Raw genomic sequence first — 16,895 nt, 5'->3', positions numbered from 1 at the left:
TTTCGGCCCCTTAGTGCATCCACCGGGGACAGGACCACAACAACAACAACTTGCATTTATATAGTGCCTTTCTCGTCCCAAGGCGTTTCACAGGAGCGTAATCAGTCAAACATCGACACCGGGCCTGAGGAGGGAACATTAGGACGGGTGGCCAAACGCTTGGCGAAAGAGGTAGGTTTTAAGGAGGGTTTTCAATAGGAGAGCGAGGTGGAGAAGGGAGGGAGGGAACCCCAGAGCTCAGGGTCAAGGCAACTGAAGGCACGGACACCAGCGATGCACAAGAAGCCAGAGTTAGAGGAACGCAGAGATCTCGGAGGTTCGTAGGGCTGGAGGAGGTAGGGAAGTGGGAAGGCCCAGGAGGGATTTGAACATGAGGATGAGAATTTTAAAATCTTTGCGTCAGGTTCTAAGTTAAATAAAACTTATTTAACTTAGGGTTTCATCATTAGGTTGCTTGCCTTATAGGCAGGACATGGTGATAATTCAAGGAGAGGTCAAATGGATAGTAATAAGGAAAATTAAAAATAAGCTGAAACAAACAAAAAATAAACAATAAGGTGAAAGGAAATAATATAACATTTGCAAAAGCAAAATACCTCAGATGCTGGAATCTGAAATAAAAGCAGAAAATGCTGGAAATCTCAGCAGGTCAGGCAGCATCTGTGGCGAGAGAGAGAGTTAACTTTCAGGTCTGTGACCTTTGTCAGAACTGGGTCAGTGACACAGTTCTGACAAAGGGTCACAGACCTGAAACGTTAACTCTCTCTCTCTCCACAGATGCTGCCTGACCTGCTGAGGTTTCAAGCGCTATCTGTTTTTAATGTATAATTTGCTGCGCAGTCACAATGGGTGCTTCCTATTTTGTGATGGGCCAATGGACAAGCCCAATTGCACTGGGGCAGAATGAGTGCCTCATCAAAGGGCGAAACCATTAAATGAGCAGGCAGGGGGGAACCCATCCAAGGGAGTTTTAATGAACTAAAGTAACAAACTAGGCATCCTGGGGAGTTCCTATTTTGTGTTAGCCAATCATTATAGGCAGTACCTCGGAATCGAGGAAGACTTGCTTCCACTCTAAAAATGAGTTCTTAGGTGGCTGAACAGTCCAATACAAGAATCACAGTCCCTGTCACAGGTGAGACAGATAGTCATTGAGGGAAGGGGTGGGTGGGACTGGTTTGCCGCACGCTCCTTCCGCTGCTTGCGCTTGGTTTCTGCATACTCTTGGGCGACGAGACTCGAGGTGCTCAGCGCCCTCCCGGATGGACTTCCTCCACTTAGGGCGGTCTTTGCCCAGGGACTCCCAGGTGTCGATGGAGATGTTGCACTTTATCAGGGCGGCTTTGAGGGTGTCCCTGTAACGTTTCCTCTGCCCACCTGGGGATCACTTGCTGTGAAGGGTCAGTCAATAGAAATATGGGGTCAGATTGACAGGGCAATTAGTCGATGGAAGGCATCCAGCAAAGACTGCGTGTTCTCCCAACATCAACTATAGCTCCAAATGTGGGTAGTAGAAGGAAGCTTGCCTCGCAACACTATGCATCCTGGGCCAGAGGATGCACTCGAGAATCTTAACCCACTGGTTCATGGTGAAGTGGAAGAATAATTGTGTTTCATTTTTTTTTAATTTATTCATTTATTTCTATGTTTCCATGTTCATGGATGTGGGCATCGCTGGCAAGGCCAGCATCTATTGCCCATTCCTAATTGCCCTCGAAAAGGTGGCTGCTATAATATATTTGCTTCATGGGTTCTTTGCTTAAGAATTCATCGCAACACATTGCTATTAAGAACGAGTTGGTTTATTAGCAAACGTTTACCAATCACACTACACATTACCAGTTCATCCACCAGGCTCACAACCACCTGCCTCATCGTGGATTCCCTCAAACCCAACTGGCTGGGGTTGTATTGAGTCTTGCGAACATCATGTCACTGGCTAAGCCCCTCCCAACTCAACAGCTCTACAACTATTTTGTTGCAACCAAAGTGCCCCCTGATTAAAGGGGAGTCACACTCCATCAACTTTTCAAATGCCCTCTTGTTTTTTTTTTAAGGGCACTAAAAACACAAATTATACAAGTGCCCCTTGGCTAAAAGTGTGGGGGGGGGGGCACTAAATCAGACAAAATAAACAAATTAAAATTTGGCAGTAACTTAAATCAAATCAAAATTTGGTTGCTGGTGATGCACTCCAGTCCCTCCGGCGCCCACCTCTCGCGGAAGGCCGCGAGCGTACCGGTGGACACCGCGTGCTCCATCTCCAGGGACACCCTGGCTCGGATGTAACCGCGGAAGAGAGGCAGGCAGTCAGGCTGAACGACCCCCTCGACCGCCCGCTGCCTGGACCGGCTGATGGCCCCCTTGGCCGTGCCCAGGAGCAGTCCTACGAGGAGGCCTTCCGACCTGCCCGCTCCCCTCCGCACAGGGTGCCCAAAGATCAGGAGTGTGGGACTGAACTGCAGCCAGAAATTGAGGAACCGCACCTTTAAATAATGGAACAGGGGCTGCAACCTCACACATTCCGTAAAAACATGGAACACGGACTCCTCCAGACCGCAGAAATTGCAGGCAGCCTGGGAGCCTGTGAACCGACTTAAAAATTTATTGCACGGCATTGCTCCGTGCGCCACCCTCCAGGCCAAGTCCCCAATAAATAGTGGGAGGACTCCCGCGGAGAGTGCACTCCATCGGGGACCCCCGCCTCCTCCGGACGGCAAGATGGTACGCCATGGCGTGCCCGGACGGCAGGCGAGGATGGCAAGGCGGAGAGTGTGCAGGAGCAGCCCGTACAGGAAACCTCTCCGCGCAGAACTGAAAGGCACGGAGGGGATTTCCCAGAGGAGGCTCACGTTGTGAGGCGCCGGCTCCCAAGGGAGGTTTCGGTGCTTGGCGCCGATAAGGAATTCCGTCCGGACGGGGGTCAGTTCGGACGGGATTTCCCCACGTGCTTGAGCCTCCTCGATACAACGAACGAATCAGGGCCCAAAGCTGTTTTTAGCGACTCGATGGCATTGGTCCAGCACGGCGTCAAGGTGAGCAGACATTACCCTGGCAAAAATTATGTAGTCCGTGCTGAGGAAGGAGACCGGGCGCCAGTTCTTAAGGAGGCGGAGATCGCCCTTCTTCGGCAGCAGGGCGATGACTGCCCTGCGCCAAGAGAGGGGCATCTCCCCGGTCGCCAGACTTCGCCCCCAGGATCCCAGAACGCCCTGTGGAACTCCACGGTCAGCCCGTCCAGCCCCGGGGACTTTCCCCTCGAGAGCTGGTTGTGAGCACCGGTCAGCTCCGCCAGGCTTAGTGGAGCATCCAGATTTTTGACGCCCATCCTTCGGCAGGACCTCCCACAAAAACTCTACGCGCTTCCTCGCTGGACGGTTCCGGAGAGAACAGAGCCCCGTATTAGTCTCAGGTCCCGTTGCTGATGCTGTTGCCCTCCGGATCCGAGACCAGAGATCCGTCATGGGCCAGCAACGTCAGCTTACGGACCCCCTGTCTTTTTTCCAGAGAGTAGAAGGGGGAGCCGCGGTCCAGGTCCCGCAGGAACCGGATCCGCGACCTCACGAACGCGCCTCGGGACCCGACGAACTGCAGGTCCTTCAGCGCGGCCTTCTTCGCTTCGTACACCGTCCGCAGGGCCGGGTCCTCAACAACTTGACCGAGACGGGATTCCAGGTCGAGCACCTCTTTTTCTAGATGCCCGACCCTGGACGCCCGCCTCTTGGTCGACTCCCTCGCGTACTCTTAACAGAAGAGACGGACGTGAGCCTTGCCCACATCCCACCATAGCCTCATGGAGGGGAAGCCCCCCTGCTTCCTTCTCCAGTCGGCCCAGAAACGACGGAACGAGTCCCGGAACCGCTCGTCCTCCAGCAGCTGGTTGTTAAAGCGCTAATACGCGAACCCTGCCCGCGCGCGGAGCGAAGCGAGCTCCGCCCACACCAGGTGGTGGTCCGAACATGGTGCCGGCCGCATGGAGGCCGCCAGGACGCAGGAAACGTACGCCCGAGACACGTAAAGGCGATCGATTCTGGACCATCCTACTCCAGGCCTCACCCAAGTAAAGGCGCTGGAGTCGGGATGGAGATTTCGCCAGACGTCCACCAAGTCAAAGGACCCGACCAGGTCCCTCAACTTCTCGATCGCCGTCATGCTCTGCGGGGCACCGGAGCGGTCCCTCGCCTCGAGGGTGCAGTTAAAATCCCCCCCGAGGACAATGCAGTCGCCGACGTCGACGGAGCCAAGAAGAGTGGACACTTCTTCGAAGAAGCGCGTTTGCTGCGGGCCGGGCTGAGGGGCGTACACGTTCACGAGATGGAGCGGCACGTCCCCCAGGCGAACCGTGACGTGCAGCAAGAGGCCTGGTATGGGCTCCTCGACCCCCAAGATCTCCGGCTGAAAATGCGGGGCCAGCAAGATAGCCACCCCACAAGTGGAGGTGAGGTGGCTCATGCGGACCTCTCCTTGCCATTCCAGGAGCCACGTGGCTTCGTCTCCCGGTGCGGGTTTCTTGCAGGAAGCACACCGCATATTTCCCCTCCCGTGGGAGTGAAAAATTGTTAAATCTACGGCGTGCCTCTCTGCTGCCGTTGATGTTGAAGCTGACTATGGTTATCTTCATGACAAGAGCATAGTGCAACCTCTAAATGTGGGGAGGGAGCGCAGTCGTGTGATGACCTCCACTCCCTCAGCAACCCAGCAAGGAACGTTTTGAGCTGGCATAGCTCAAGATTTTCTTGCTTTGATAAGGGCCCGCCCATGGCCATGGTTTTGACAGCGGAGCGGACGGACCTGATGAGCAGCGCCGGCTCAGACCATCTGTCCCGGGCTAGATGGGCTCTATTGCGGCAACACTGGCATTGCGCCAAAATGTCCCAGATTTCCTTGGCAGGAATGAAGGGGGGACTCAGCGGCAGGCAGGAGAAGGTCCATCACCTCACTGGTGATGGACTCTAAATCCTCTCCCGCTCCCACCACCGAGTCCCCGTCCCCCTCCAGGAGGTCGCCACCAGCGGCTGGTCCATCGACCGTACGGGCTGCACCATCCGGCCCCACCTCTGTCATGATCCCACCGCCAGGATCATCGGCAGAGGAGTCCCGCCTGGGCTCCTCCTGGGATGCCGGGTCGGGGAGCAGCAGCGGACAGGGGGCCCCCCCCCCTCCGCCCCAAGCACCGGGGAGCATTGAGAAACCGGGCCGAGAAACAGCTCCAGTTCCTCCAAGTCCCCCGGCACCAACGTCAGGGACGAAGATTGGGGTTCCTCACCCTCCCCGCCACCAACCCCCGGCCCCAGCGGGTGAGGGTTCCTGAAATTCGAATTCTTTTTCTTTTTCTGCAGGTCGAGTAGATCCCTGGGGATGTTGGCGTGCGACTGGGTGGGCTCGGACTTGGCCTCTTCAGCCTCGCCCACCTCAGTCCCCGGGACGTTCGACTCGGCGGCGATACAATCTATTTGCGGCCCTGTGCCACTCCCCCCCCCACCCCCCCCGCAACAGGCAGTTCTTCACCCCCATCCCCGGGAGGCTCAGGCTGGGCAGCCTCAGCTGTCTCACCCTCCTGAGGGACAGACTCCCTCCCACCCTCCCACCCCCCCCCCCCCGCCTTCGCCGCGCATTGGGAACGCTGGTGGGGGACGCGGGACACGCGCTGGGCACCAACTCCTCCACGGAGGGACCTTGGTCATCCTCCGCTTCCCTGGAGTGGTGCCTCCTTTCATGTCTGGGGGGGGGGGGGGATGCGGAGGCAGGGAGACCGCCATGTCTGCTGGGGCTCCCGCCTCCGCTCCCTCCTTCGGATTGCGTTGCCCGCGCCCGAGCCCGACCGCAGGTGGCAAACTCCTCGCGGAAGCAAGTGTAGTCGAGGGCTCGGTGTCGGGATGCACCGCGTTCACCGGCGATAAGAAGGGGCCGAGCACATTGATTGGGCTGTCTGACCCACTGAGGGGACACTGCTGAAGGTGGTTTATTTTATTCCGCGTCTCCCTTTCGCGCAGACGCACTCCCTCCCCCCCCCCCCCCCCCCCCCTCCGCTGGAGGCCACGATGGCACTGGCCCCCAACGATGGCCGCGCACTTGCGGCTCCTGGCACGCGGACGGTGACAGGGGGAAGGAGTGGCGGCAGCACCAACCTTGGCCGCCTTTGCTGTTTTAGCGGCCTTGGAGGCGGGGCAGTTCTTGCAGACATGCCCCACCTCCATACAGGCGCGGCACCGCACGCCGTCCGACGTCCAGAAGACGCGGTAGGCTGTCCCCCGTGGACCACGCCGAACGCTCCCTCCGTTACCTCCTCCCGCGCCAGCTGAACGAAAAGCCGGCGGCGGAAGGAGAACACATGACAGAGGCTGGCCTCCCTGGGGCCGAGTGGTATGTGGTTTATCCCCGACCTTAACTCCCCCAGTTGACGGAGGTGGGGGAGGAGGAGCTCACCGGCAACAAAGGGCGGGACGGTTGAGATGACGATTCTCTGCACAGTGGCCTCGAGAGGATCCACCGGCAGGAAGGTCCCGCCCACCATGAGTCCCTTACTAAGGGCCAGGGACACCGCCCGCTCCGACCCCAGGAAGAACACAGCCTTCCCGGAAATTTTGGAGGCGGCGACAATGGCCGAGGGGCCGACTACCCCAGCCATTGCCCTCACGCACTCTTCTATGTTCATGTTAGGGTGAGTGTAGCTCTTGACCCCATTCTTTTTTGTGATTGATGCAAAGGCTGACAGGGCAGCAGGAGGCGCTGTGGTCGTGGGCATAAGTTTGCGTTGGCCCTGCCACCGGTGTAGATGAACTCGACATGTCAGGGTCCCTTTAAGAGCTGCACTCATCCCAATGTCTCAGGCCTAAAGGTCTTAATTGGCTTCCTTTATTTGAGCAGAGGGAGCTCTTAATGAGGCACACGTCTTCCCTGCTTAACAATTGGCGAGGGGCCTTTTTCCCTCTGCTCAGTTATCTTTTTTTAATTATATTTTAAAAAAGAGAAAGAGGCTCCTCAGAGAGGGGAGAGAGAAAGAGGGAGAGAGAGGGGCTGTGGGAAAGAGGGAGGCTGTGAGAGCAGGTCACCCCTCACAGCGTTGGGTGGGTGCTTGCAGGGGTGCACTCCCCGGATGTCAAACAAAGTCCTTATAGATTTTCTTTGGGTACGGCGAGAAGATGTCTTCACCCGGGATAGCTGGAACTACCCAGGCAAAGTCCTCCACCAGGTCTCAATGATGTTAATTGATTAGTTAAAAGAGTCTTGACCCAGGCAGCTCCAACTGTCCCGGGCCAGGCAATGGGGGAGGGGTGCTTATAGTGGTGTGTGGGGCCTAGTTGGTGGCAAGAACAGCCCCTCCTCCTATCAGCCCCACCACACACACACCGCCACCCCCCCCCGACAATATTCCGGCCTTTTTATTAATCTTCTTTCCTCCTCCCCCACCTACAAAACAAAGTAGTTTTGGAGAGTGCACCAAAATACACCCACCTGTCCAATGGCTCTCCCTCCTTCCACACAGATGTTGTTTTTCCAAGTTGTTTGTTGCTTTTGTTCTTTTCCCCTCTCTCCAACTCTTTGGGAGCAATGGTGTTGAAGCCCCTTCCTCCTCTCCTGGGTACATAGGCCATCCTTCCCTCACAGACTCACAGCTCCAAGTGAATAGGCCACACCCAAACCTGCGAGCATACACACAGGTGCATATATTACTGTGGTGAGCCACTTTCTTGAACTGATGCAGTCCTTGTGGTGAATGTCATCCCACACTGTTGACTTTGTCATAGTGGTTTCCATAGAAACATAGAAAATAGGTGCAGGAGTAGGCCTTTCGGCCCTTCGAGCCTGCACCACCATTCAATAAGATCATGGCTGATCATTGCAACCTCAGTACCCCGTTCCTGCTTTCTCTCCATACCCCCGATCCCTTTAGCTGTAAGGGCCACATCGAACTCCCTTTTGAATATATCTAACGAACTGGACTCAACAACTTTGTGTGGTAGAGAATTCCACAGGTTCACAATTCTCATTTTTTTTGGAACAACCAGATTTTTTTGGAATAACTTAAAAATCGCAATTCTCCCCATTTAATTTGCTCCAGTGTAAGTGAATTAGTTAGTTTTTTTTTTAGTTTCGTTTTTTTTTTCCCAAAAGGAGGCGTTACCAGCCACTTACGCCTGTTTTGGCCATTTAAGGAAGTTTAGCCAGCTAAAAGCTACTCCAAACTAACTTAAGCCAGCATATGAGGCCACTTGTGTGCACTCAGAAAAACCTGGCGGTGAATTAAGAAATCAGCGCAGGTAGCTAGAGATAGTGGGGGGGAGGGGAAGGGATGTGAGAGGATTCTGAAGCACTTAACACCTACACAACATCAGCACAACATCTGCATCACAACATCTTCACAACAGTATCGATAATAAATTAAAAATAAATCAATTGCTAAAAAATAAAAAGTCTTACCTCACCAACTTCGACCAGGACTGGGGGCAGGAGGCTCGTTACTGCTGCAGCACATCGAGGCTCTCCGACTCTCTGTCAAACCAACTAAAGGCTGCCCGGATGTGCGGGCAGTTGGCGGCTCTCCCCGCCCCACCCCGATCCACGTCCCAAAGCTGTCGGTGATCCAGGAGGGGAAGAGTGGCCAGAGAGGAAAAATAAACGCTGTGCCCTTTCGTTCTGCTGCTGGCTTTCCAGCGGGGAAGTGATGAAGTTGCTAATCTCGGAGGCCATCCTCCGCTTCAGCCCCATTCACACCAGTAACCAACTTCACGTCTCTGTGAACTGACTTGTTGCAGATGTCCCGCGTGGGCAGCTTGGGCAATTAGGCCGCGGGCACATCAGAGCTGCGATGAGCCCGACTGCCCCCTGGCAAAGCCATCCGCGTGATGAAGGTTGTCGGCAGCTCAGATCTGACACGCAAAAAGACAGCCCCTTTGCAGGCCCTGCCTGAGCAGAGGGATATGTCGGCTATTCCTGGGTAGCTCAACACACGCCACTCCGCAGCCACGGCAGTCTTAGGGAACGCAGCGGGCCGCTGATGAGGGAGCCCATTCGGCCAGGTCGAGGGGCGGCGTGCTTCAGGCCCCTCCCACACAGCCTGCAGAGGCGTCGGGCTGCGAGGGGCTACTTCACATGAGCGCACACACTGTTTTCAGCGCCGGGACCTGGCTCCGCCCCCCCCCCCCACTGGATTTGCTACACCACGCCGAGGCCGAAGACATCCCGAGGAGCGGTGAGAATTGGAAGGTAACCTTTGGGCGCCCTTTCTAGTCTAGAAAGTCGTTGCAACTCTGGAGGTGCGCCGTTTTTACGGGGGGGAGGGAGGGCGGGGGAACTTGGGCCCAATGTCCCCCAGTTTAGACTCTCCAGCCAGAGGAAATAACCTCTCAGCATCTGTATGTCAATCCCCCTCAGAATCTGTATGTTTCAATGAGATCACCTTTCATTCTTCGAAACTCGAGAGAATTATAGACCCAATCTACTCAATCTTTCCTCATAGGACAACCCTCTCATCCCAGGGATCAATCTCGTGAAGCTCCGTTGCACCACCTCCAAGGCAAGTATGTCCTTCCTCAGATAAGGAGGCCAGAACTGTGCACAGTGCTCCAGGTGTGGTCTCGCCCAGGCCCTGTACAATTGCAGCAAGACTTCCTTACTCTTATACTCCAACCCCCTTGCAATAAAGATCAAACATGGCATTTGCCTTCCGGATTGCTTGCTGTACCTATATGCTAACTCTCTGTGTTTCCTGTAGGAGGACACCCAAACCTCTCTGAACACAAACATTTAATAGTTTCTCACCATTTAAAAAAAATATTGTTTTTGTATTCTTCCTACCAAAGTGATTTACCTCATATTTCCCCACATTACACTCCATCTGCCACTTATTGCCCACGCACTCAATCGGCCTGTGCCCCTTTGCAGGCTCTCCGTGTCCTCCTCACACCTTACTTTCACAGCTAGCTTTGTATCGTCAGCAAACTTTGATACATTACATTCAATCCCTTTATCTAAGTCATTAATGTAAATGGCTGAGGCCCAAGAACCTGGTCCTTGTGGCACCCCACTAGTTACAAATGTACTGGATGTACTAAAGAAGAGCGGGAAGGTTCAATGTGATGTGTGGGACGCTGACAGAATTAACATAATTATCATTCAACTAAAGCAAATTGAAAGTGTTTTGGATGAGGCATTACAGCAGGGCACAGTACAGCCTCTCAGGGAGAGGTCAAATATCCCATTGCACTATTCGAAGAGGAGCAGGGGGCTTTATCCCTCAACCAATATTCCCATCACAGATTATCTGGTCATTTATCTCATTGCTGTGTGTGGGAGCTTGCTGTGTGCAAATTGGCTGCCGCGTTTCCCACATTACAACAGTGACTACAGTGCAAAAGTACTTCATTGGCTGTAAAGCGCTTCAGGGCAAATCTGAGATCGTGAAAGATGCTATAGAAATGCAAGTTCTTTATTCTTTGAGTAAAATGTAGGCAATTTAGAACGGAGGATGATTGCACAGGCACGATGGGTCAAACAGTCTCCTTCTATGCTGAAAGCTTCAACGATTCTCTCTGAATTTCGATGCATTCTCCACAAATACAGCGGGCGGGGGGGGGGGGAGGGGGTGTGATGGGCGGCAACGAGTCAGCCCTTTGTTTTATACCCCGTCTGATTGGTCAATTTTATGGCCTCTTTCTGTGCTGTAAGAGTCCACAATGTAATGTTCATAACCCTGCCCGTTTCACTTCTAATCCCTTACTTGTTACGTCTCTGTGTCAATACGGTGCTTTTTGCAAATCTAACTTCAACAAATTATCTTTTTTTCACGTCCATACATGCCCTTTGCTGTTGCTTCACAGCAATCCTCCTTTCTGCTCTCCCACAAGTCACGCAGGTTATTCTGCACCTTCAGCCAGGCCCTCCACGTAGTTGAGACTTCTGTCAGTGGCCCATATTTAACGCTGTGTATTTGGGCTCCATCCTGACAAAAGACTGAGTAGACTCGGCCTGTATTCCCTACGGCGAAAAATTCGGTTTCGCCCCGTTTGGGGGCCAATGACAGTCAGGAGACGCGAGACTGAGCGCCAGGCGCTGAAGTACCACCCCTCTCCAGAAATTCGGGTTACCGCCCCTGGAAGGAAGTGGAGCGCTAAATCAAGCGCTAACACTTCCCTTCTGGGGCGCTAACAGGGCGGACATCTCAGCAGCGTTCTCGCACTGGGCCGCGCAGCGCTGCCAGGTCCGAGGGGCCCTTCCCTCACTTAAAGGGAAAGGGCCCGCGCTGCCGACTCGGCAAAGTAAAGAGGGTCCTAACTGGAGCACCATGCAGCAGAGCGCCGGGCCGAGCGATCGCAGCCAAGACCCCGCGGAGAAACCGGATCAGGAACGGGAAAACGAAGGCGTGTTTTTTGGGGGTATTTTCCCTCGGCCGTCTCGCCTTTAACCATGGCCCCGGTAACGGCTGGCCGCCCGATCCATGTCCCCTCCAGCTGCCGGTGTTTCCACCCAGCACCACTGCCGGGAGCGAAAGTCAATTTCAGGACCGGGGCGCTAACGGGGCGACGTGCGTGGCGATGACATCACAATCTCCAGGCGCACGGCAATGATGTCACAATCTCACGGCGCACGGCGATGATGTCACAATCTCCGGGTGTGCGGCGATGATGTCACAATCTCACAGCGCACGCCGATAATGTCACAATCTCCGGGTGCGCGGCAATGATGTCACAATCTCCGGGCGTGAGGCAATGATGTCACAATCTCCAGGCGCACAGCGATAATATCACAATCTCCGGGTACACAGCGATGATGTCACAATCTCCGGGTACACAGCGATGATGTCACAATCTCCGGGTGCGCGGCAATGATGTCACAATCTCCAGGCGCACAGCGATAATATCACAATCTCCGGGTGCGCGGCAATGATGTCACAATCTCCGGGTGCACGGCGATGATGTCACAATCTCCGGGTGCAGATCGAGTCGTAGCGCCGCCGCTAAACCCCCGCCCAATAAGGTGAGGGTCGCTAACAGCGCCACGCACAGTCGTTTAGATATTTGCGTCCCGGGGGCGCTAACAGCAAATATGTTGAATTTCTAGCCCCTAAAGTTTAAAAGAATAGGAGGTGATCTAACTGAAACATATAAAATTCTTAAGAGGCTTGACAGAGAGAATTCTGAAAAGATATTTTCCTTGGCTGGGAGTCTAGAACCAGGGGTCACAGTCTCAGGATAATTCGGCCATTTAGGACTGAGATGAGGAGAAATTTCTTCACTCAAAGGGTGGTGAATCTTTGGAATTCTCTACCCCCGAGGGCTGTGGAGGCTCAGTTGTTGAGTATATTCAAGACAGAGGTCGATTAAATTTTTGGGAACTAAGGGAACAAAGGATATGGGAATCGGGCGGGAAAGTGGAGTTGATGTCGACATGATCTTGTTGAATTGCGGAGCAGGCTCGAAGGGCCGAATATCCTGCTCCTATTTCTTATGTAAAACATTCTCACATTTCTCCATAACCGAGGTTACCAGCATGTACAAGGCCTTGGTTGAAAATTGGGATTATCCTCACTTTTCCACAAAGTTTGCACACTTAACTGCTGCGTTAACAAGTTAACAGTTATATAGTTCATTGGATGCTTGAGAAACATTAAGGGACCACTGTCAGAAACATTAGGACAGGAGGAGGCCATTCAGCCCCTCGAGCCTGTTCTGCCATTCAATTAGATCATGGCTGATCTGTACCTTAACTCCATCTGCCCGCCTTGGTTCCGTATCACTGAACATCCTTGCCTAACCAAAATGTATCGCTCTCAGATTTAACATTTCCACATGATTCCCAGCATTCACAGCTTTTTAGAGGGGAGCGTTCCATATTCCCATTATCCTTTGTTGCAAGACATTTGTGATTTATTACCAAATAACAAAACTATTTTCTCAGGAAACGCTAACATCAAACTGACACCGTACCTCGATTGCAACCCTTGCTAAGTGAAAAATGGATAATTCTCCAATGTTTAGATAGGAAAAGAATGTCAGGGTCTTTGTAGCAAGTGTGTATCGAGGCTGACCCTCCAGTGCAGTGCTAAGGGAGTGCTGCTTTGTCGGAGGTGTCGTCTTTCGGATGAGACATTAAACCGAGGCCCCGTCTGCCCTCTCAAGTGGACGTAAAAGATTCCATGACACTATTTCGAAGAAGAGCGGGGGAGTTATCGCCGGTGTCCTGTGGCCAATATTTATCTCTCAATCAACATCAATCACTAAACAAACAGGTGACCTGGGTATTATCACATTGCTGATTGTGGGAGCTTGCTGTGCGCAAATTGACTGCCGCCTTTCTTGTATTACAACAGTAAATACACTTCAGAAAGTACTTCGTTGGCTGTAAAGTGCTTTGGGATGTCCTGAAGTCGTCAAAGGCGCTATAGAAATGCAAGTCTTTCTTTCTTTCTATGATGGTGAAGCATAAGGGCATTTATTGGAAAGCAAGAGTTCATTACATAGAATTACTTGGAACGTACAGCACAGAAACAGATCACTTGGCCCAACTGATCCATGTCGGTGTTTATGTTCCACACGAGCCTCCTCCCACCTTACTTCATCTCACTCTATCAACATAACCTTCTAATCCTTTCTCCCTCAACAACAACAACTTGTATTTATATAGCACCTTTAAAGTAGGGAAACATCCCAAGGTGCTTCACAGGAGTATCAGGAGATAAAAATTTAACACCGAGCCAGATAAGTCGAAATTAGAGCAGGTAAACGAAAGCTTGGAAAAGAGATCGGTTTTAAGGAGCGTCTTGGAGGAGGAACATAGAACATAGAACATAGAAAAATAGGTGCAGGAGTAGGCCATTCGGCCCTTCTAGCCTGCACCGCCATTCAATGAGTTCATGGCTGAACATGCAACTTCAGTACCCCATTCCTGCTTTCTCGCCATACCCCTTGATCCCCCTAGTAGTAAGGACTTCATCTAACTCCCTTTTGAATATATTTAGTGAATTGCCTCAACAACTTTCTGTGGTAGAGAATTCCACAGGTTCACCACTCTCTGGGTGAAGAAGTTTCTCCTCATCTCGGTCCTAAATGGCTTACCCCTTATCCTTAGACTGTGACTCCTGGTTCTGGACTTCCCCAACATTGGGAACATTCTTCCTGCATCTAACCTGTCTAAACCCGTCAGAATTTTAAACGTTTCTATGAGGTCCCCTCTCATTCTTCTGAACTCCAGTGAATACAAGCCCAGTTGATCCAGTCTTTCTTGATAGGTCAGTCCCACCATCCCGGGAATCAGTCTGGTGAACCTTCGCTGCACTCCCTCAATAGCAAGAATGTCCTTCCTCAAGTTAGGAGACCAAAACTGTACACAATACTCCAGGTGTGGCCTCACCAAGGCCCTGTACAACTGTAGCAACACCTCCCTGCCCCTGTACTCAAATCCCCTTGCTATGAAGGCCAACATTCTATTTGCTTTCTTAACCGCCTGCTGTACCTGCATGCCAACCTTTAATGACTGATGTACCATGACACCCAGGTCTCGTTGCACCTCTCCTTTTCCTGATCTGTTACCATTCAGATAATAGTCTGTCTCTCTGTTTTTACCACCAAAGTGGATAACCTCACATTTATCCACATTATACTTCATCTGCCATGCATTTGCCCACTCACCTAACCTATCCAAGTCACTCTGCAGCCTCATAGCATCCTCCTCGCAGCTCACACTGCAACCCAACTTAGTATCATCCACAAATCCCCTCGTCTAAATCATTAATGTACAGTGTAAACAGCTGAGGCCCCAGCACAGAACCTTGCGGTACCCCACTAGTCACTGCCTGCCATTCTGAAAAGTATCCATTTAGTCCTACTCTTTGCTTCCTGTCTGACAACCAGTTCTCAATCCATGTCAGCATACTACCCCCAATCCCATGTGCTTTAACTTTGCACATTAATCTCTTGTGTGGGACCTTGTCGAAAGCCTTCTGAAAGTCCAAATATACCACATCAACTGGTTCTCCCTTGTCCACTCTACTGGAAACATCCTCAAAAAATTCCAGAAGATTTGTCAAGCATGATTTCCCAAGCATGATTTCCCTTTCACAAATCCATGCTGACTTGGACCTATCATGTCAGCTCTTTCCAAATGCACTATGACATCCTTAATAATTGATTCCATCATTTTACCCACTACTGAGGTCAGGCTGACCGGTCTATAATTCCTTGTTTTCTCTCTCCCTCCTTTTTTTAAAAAGTAAGGTTACATTGGCTACCCTCCACTCGATAGGAACTGATCCAGAGTCAATGGAATGTTGGAAAATGACTGTCAATGCATCCGCTATTTCCAAGGCCACCTCCTTAAGTACTCTGGGATGCAGTCCATCAGGCCCTGGGGATTTATCGGCCTTCAATCCCATCAATTTCCCCAACACAATTTCCCGACTAATCAGGATTTCCCTCAGTTCCTCCTCCTTACTAGACCCTCTGACACCTTTTATATCCGGAAGGTTGTTTGTGTCCTCCTTAGTGAATACCGAACCAAAGTACTTGTACAATTGGTCTGCCATTTCTTTGTTCCCCGTTATGACTGCCCCTGATTCTGACTGCAGGGGACCTACGTTTGTCTTTACTAACCTTTTTCTCTTTACATATCTATAGAAACTTTTGCAATCTGTCTTAATGTTCCCTGCAAGCTTCTTCTCGTACTCCATTTTCCCTGCCCTAATCAAACCCTTTGTCCTCCTCTGCTGAGTTCTAAATTTCTCCCAGTCCCCGGGTTCGCTGCTATTTCTGGCCAATTTGTATGCCACTTCCTTGGCTTTAATACTATCCCTGATTTCTCTTGAAAGCCACGGTTGAGCCACCTTCCCTTTTTTATTTTTACGCCAGACAGGAATGTGCAATTGTTGTATTTCATCCATGCGGTCTCTAAATGTCTGCCATTGCCCATCCACAGTCAACCCCTTAAGTATCATTCGCCAATCTATCCTAGCCAATTCATGCCTCATACCTTCAAAGTTACCCTTCTTTAAGTTCTGGACCATGGTCTCTGAATTAACTGTTTCATTCTCCACCCTAATGCAGAATTACACCATATTATGGTCACTCTTCCCCAAGGGGCCTCGCACAACGAGATTGCTAATTAATCCTCTCTCATTACACAACACCCAGTCTAAGATGGCCTCCCCCCTGGTTGGTTCCTCGACATATTGGTCTAGAAAACCATCCCTTATGCACTCCAGGAAATCCTCCTTCACCGTATTGCTTCCAGTTTGGCTAGCCCAATCTATGTGCATATTAAATTCACCCATTATAACTGCTGCACCTTTATTGCATGCATCCCTAATTTCCTGTTTGATGCCCTCCCCAACATCACTACTACTGTTTGGAGGTCTGTACACAACTCCCACTAACGTTTTTTGCCCTTTGGTGTTCTGCAGCTCTACCCATATAGATTCCACATCATCCAAGCTAATGTCCTTCCTAACTATTGCATTAATCTCCTCTTTAACCAGCAATGCTACCCCACCTCCTTTTCCTTTTATTCTATCCTTCCTGAATGTTGAATACTCCTGGATGTAGAGTTCCCAGCCCTGATCATCCTGGAGCCACGTCTCCGTAATCCCAATCACATCATATTTGTTAACATCTATTTGCACAGTTAATTCATCCACCTTATTACGGATACTCCTTGCATTAAGACACAAAGCCTTCAGGCTTGTTTTTTTTAACACCCTTTGTCCTTTTAGAATTTTGCTGTACAGTGGCCCGTTTTGTTCTTTGCCTTGGGTTTCTCTGCCCTCCACTTTTCCTCATCTCCTTTCTGTCTTTTGCTTTTGTCTCCTTTTTGTTTCCCTCCGTCTCCCTGCATTGGTTCCCATCCCCCTGCCATATTAGTTTAACTCCTCCCCAACAGCACTAGCAAACACTCCCCCGAGGACA

This window comes from Pristiophorus japonicus, chromosome 15 (assembly GCF_044704955.1).
Source record: "Pristiophorus japonicus isolate sPriJap1 chromosome 15, sPriJap1.hap1, whole genome shotgun sequence".
In the NCBI taxonomy this organism is placed as follows: domain Eukaryota; kingdom Metazoa; phylum Chordata; class Chondrichthyes; family Pristiophoridae; genus Pristiophorus; species Pristiophorus japonicus.
This window is presented reverse-complemented; position numbering follows the sequence as displayed.